Source organism: Papio anubis, chromosome 4 (assembly GCF_008728515.1).
Source record: "Papio anubis isolate 15944 chromosome 4, Panubis1.0, whole genome shotgun sequence".
Classification (NCBI taxonomy): Eukaryota; Metazoa; Chordata; class Mammalia; order Primates; family Cercopithecidae; genus Papio; species Papio anubis.
In genome coordinates, this window is record NC_044979.1 from 143220860 (window position 1) to 143225576 (window position 4717).

Below are 4717 nucleotides of genomic sequence, written 5' to 3' on the forward strand. Positions count from 1 at the left end.
GGGTGGGTTCCAGGAATCTGATTTTTATTTATTTATCTTTTTTTTTTTTTTCAGTTTTTTTTTGAGATAAGGTATCTCTCTCTGTCATCCAGGCTGGAGTACAGTGGCAATATCCTAGCTCACTGCAGCCTCAACTTCCTGAGCTGAAGCGATCCTCCCACCTCAGCCTCTTGAGTAGCAGGAACAACAGACGCATGCCACTGTGTCCCACTAATTTTTTTTTTTTTTAGACTAAGTCTCGCTCTGTTGCCCAGGTTGAATGCAATGGCGTGATCTCGGCTCACGGCAACCTCTACCTCCTGGGTTCAAGTAATTCTCCTGCTTCAGCCTCCTGAGTAGCTGGGATTATAGGCGCCTACTACCAGGCCCAGATAATTTTTGTATTTTTTTCTTTGGTTTTTTTTTTTTTTTTTGAGACGGAGACTCGCTCTGTCGCCCCAGGCTGGAGTACAGTGGCCGGATCTCAGCTCACTGCAAGCTCCGCCTCCCGGGTTCACGCTGCCTCCGCCTCCCGGGTTCACGCTGCCTCAGCCTCCGGAGTAGCTGGGACTACAGGCGCCCGCCTGATTTTTTGTATTTTTTTAGTAGAGACGGGGTTTCACCGTGTTAACCAGGATGGTCTCGATCTCCTGACCTCGCGATCCGCCCATCTTGGCCTCCCAAAGTGCTGGGATTATAGGCTTGAGCCACCGTGCCTGGCCCTCTTTTGTTTTGAGATGGAGTCTCGCTCTATCACCAGGCTGGAGTGCAGTGGCACTATCTTGGGTCACTGCAACCTCTACCTCCCGGGTTCAAGTGATTCTTCTGCCTTGGCCTCCAGAGTAGCTTAAACTACAGGCACGCGCCACCACGCCTGGATAATTTTTGTGTTTTTAGTAGAGACGGGGTTTCACCATGTTGGCCAGGCTGGTCTCGAGAACTGACCTCGTGATCCGCCCACCTCAGCCTCCCAAAATGCTGGGATTACAGGCGTGAGCCACCACGCCCAGCCTGTCCTAATTTTTTTTTGAGACAGAGTGTTGCTGTGTCACCCAGGCTGGAGTACAGTGGTGCAATCTTGGCTCCCTGCAACCTCTGCCTCCCAGGTTCAAGTGATTCTCCTGCCTCAGCCTCCTGAGTAGCTGGGACTATAGGCGCCTGCCACCAAGCCCAGGTAATTTTTGTATTTTTAGTACATACGGGGTTTCACCATGTTGGCCAGGCTGGTCTCGATCTCTTGACCTTGTGATTTCCCCACCTTGGCCTCCCAAAGTGCTGGGATTGCAGGTGTGAGTCACTGTGCCCGGCCTTGTCCTGCTAATTATTAAAATATTAGGAGGCAAGGCAGAAGTAAGTTTCGAACCTCTGACCCTCATGACCCTCATGGGTGCTTACGGGCCATGTCCTTTGGTTTCCGTGTGGCTTTCTCTTTTGGAGGATGGAGGGTACTTCTTTGTTCCCAGGGAAGAACAGGTGGGACACATTTCAGGACACCCATCTAGGGCCTGGCGAGGGCTTAGCGGGATGGGAAGCCTGTCTGGAGAGGGTGAGAGGACGGTCGCGGTCAGAGTTCCCAGGAAACCTCTGACACCTGCGTGGGGTGTGCAGCCAGGCTCTTCCTCCACAGCCTTCATGGTTGCCATGGCAGCAGCCAGGCTTTGCAAAACTCAGAGCTTCCATCCAGGCAAATATGTACAGGAAGCAGGAGCAGGCTGGAGCCAGAGGGTCGTGTAGACACATTCCCTGGAAAAATGATGCAGTCGAGATGATCCCAGGCACTCTCTCCTCAGCGTGGTCTTTACAGAGAGCAGCTGCTCTGAGAAGCTCCCCTTGGTAAAGCCTTCTGCCTTCCTTTGTCCCTGATTTGGGGACTTCATGTCTCATTAGGTCCAGCTCTTCTCCCTCTTCATTGTATAAACCAAAAAGGCATCAGGCATTTTGACTCAGGCCCACATGAGGGAAGAACACCTTGTAATTTGCCAGATTTTAACTACAGCAATGCAAAAGGAAGTGTGCATGGCCAGGTCTTCCGGAGACTCTCATGCCTGAAAGATAGCGTTTTTGGAGGCAGATCACTTGGGGAGGCCAGGAGTTCAAGACCAGCCCGGGCGCCGTGAAACCCTGTCTTCTAAAAACACAAAAATTAAGCTGGGCATGGTGGCACAGCCTTCAATCCTGGCTTCTCGGGAGGCTGGGGGCACCAGAAATCAGCTTGAACCTCTTGAGGTGGGTTGTAGGCATGAACCAAGATGCCTCCCTGCACTCAGCCTGGGCCACAGAGTGAGACTCTTTCTCCAAAAAAAAAAAAAGAGACACAGGCTTGTGATTGGCTCAAGCCTGTAATCCCAGCGCTTGCTGGGAGGAGGCGAGATAGGTAGGATCCACGAGGTCAGGAGATCGAGACCATCCTGGCTAACAGTGAAACCCACATCTCTACTAAAAATACAAAAACTGGCCCTTGGTGGCTCAAGCCATAATCCAGCACTTTGGGAGGCCGAGGCGAGAGTAGGATCACGAGGTGGGAGATGGAGACCATCCTGGCTAGCAGTGGAAAAACCCGTCTCTACTAAAAAAATACAAAACTAGCCAGGCTGAGGTAGAAGCCGAGGTCTATGAAGTCCCAGCTACTCGGGAGGCGAGGCAGAATAAAGCGTGAACCGGAGGCTGCAGTGAGGCGAGATCCGACCCACTGCACTCCAGCCTGGGCGACAGGGAAGCTGAGACTCCGTCTCAAAAAATACAGCAGCGAGGTGGCCATTGGTAGCGCTGTAGTCCCAGCTACTCGGAGGCTAGGGCAGGAGAATGGTAAACCGGGAGGAAGCCGGAGGTTGCAGTGAGAGCTGAGATCGGCCACTGCCTCAGCCTCAGGCTGACAGAGCCAGACTCTGTCTCAAGGGCGGGCGGTGACTCCCGCAATCCCAACACTTGGGAGACTGAAGACCGAATCACTTGAAGGTCAGGAAATTGAGTGAAACCCTGTCTCTACTAAAAAGATTAAAAATTAAGCTGTGTGTGGTGGCAGTTGCCTGTAATCCCATTTGGGAGGCTGAGGCAGGAAAATTGCTTCAACCTGGGAGATGGAGGTTGCAGTGAACCAAAGATTTAACGTCACTGCACTCCCACCTAGACGTTGAAAGCAAGACCTTGTCTCAAAAAAAAAAAAAGAAAAAAAAAGAAGAGGCCGGGCATGGTGGCTCACACCTGCGATCCCAGCACTTCGGGAGGCCCAGGAGTTCAAGACCGGCCCGGGCAGCATGGCAAGACCCTGTCTCTATTGCCAACAAACACCCTTTGGGGCTTGGTAGGGGGATCACTTGCCCAGGAGTTTGAGATCAGCCTGAACAACATAGGGAAACCCTGTCTCTACAATAAAACAAAAAAATTAGCTGGACAAAGTGGCATGTGCCTGTGGTCTCAGCTACTTGGGAGGCTGAGGCAGGAGAATCACTGAAGCCTGGAAGGTGGAGGTTGCAGTGAGCTGAGATCATGCCATTGCACTCCAGCCTGGGCAATAAGAGTGAGACTTCCGTCTCACAAAATAAATAAGTAAATAAATAAAGACATAATGATCTTTTTTTTCTATCTTTGTTTTTGAGAGGGGCTACAGAAACACAGCTCTATAATTGGGGTTTTGAAGGATTTTGAATTCTTTGTTATGCAGTTGAGATTTTTAGTAAAAGCACTTTCTTTCCCATGGATAAGAGCTTCTCTTTGCTCCTCTCCCTAGCTGCAGGCTGGGCTGACAGTCATCCTTGGGGATCCTGTGGGAATTTGGTGTCCCCCCTTATTTTCAGGACATATCCAATGATGATGATGACATGCACCCTGCGGCAACCCGGGATGTGGAGACGGGGTCCACCTCCTGGGGTTCTCTGATGAGATTCTCCTTCACATCCTGAGTCACGTCCCCAGCACAGACCTGATTCTGAACGTCCGGCGTACCTGTCGGAAGCTCGCAGCCTTGTGCCTTGATAAGAGCCTCATCCACCGTGTTTTTGAGACTATCAGGTGAGTAGGCGTGGGGGCAGGAGATAAGAAACAAGCTAGGCCGGGGTAGCGGTGGCTCAAGCTGTAATCCCAGCACTTTGGGAGGCGAGGCGGGCGGATCAAGTCAGGAGATCAAGACCATCCTGGCTAACCGCGGTGAAACCCATCTCTACTAAAATACAAACTAGCGGTGAAGTGGCGGAAACCTGTGGTCAGCCTTCTTTCGGGGAGGCTTTGGGAGCAGGAAGAATAAGTAAACTGGGGCCCGGAGCTTGCAGTGAGCTGAGATCCGGCCACTGCACTCCCAGCCTGGGTGACAGAAACCAGACTCAGTCTCAAAAAAAAAAAAAAAAGAAACAAGCTAGATTTCAGTCTTTAAGGACTGGGCACAGCCTGCCAGTGGAACCCTGTGTGCTGATGGAAAGGTGGTAGTCACTCCAAGTCCTGACTGGCGCTGTCTGCAGGATGCATTGAGGGACAGAAGCAAGGGGCAGAAAAGTGTGGGTGGTATGCCGCCTGGGGAGAAGGGCGCAGATGTATGTGTACCTCGTTCTGGGAGGGAACCTAGGGCCTTGGGAGTCGGGGAGAGGGGTTGGAGACTTGCTTTCTGGTGGATCCCTAGGAGTGGAATTGCTGGGTCACAGGAGAGGTGTTCGATGTTTCTTGTAAAGTTAAATATGCAGCTCTCCAGTGGTGCAGTGGGAGGGCACCATTTTACACCCCCTACCAGGATGCGGGAGTTCCAGTTGCT

General features: G+C 51.8%; 1 pseudogene; it reads left to right on the top strand.

Annotated features, from left to right (window-relative positions):
- LOC116274644 overlaps window positions 1–3991 on the top strand; it is a 13070-nt pseudogene extending 9079 nt beyond the window's left edge.
- Window positions 3992–4717: the final 726 nt, after the last annotated feature.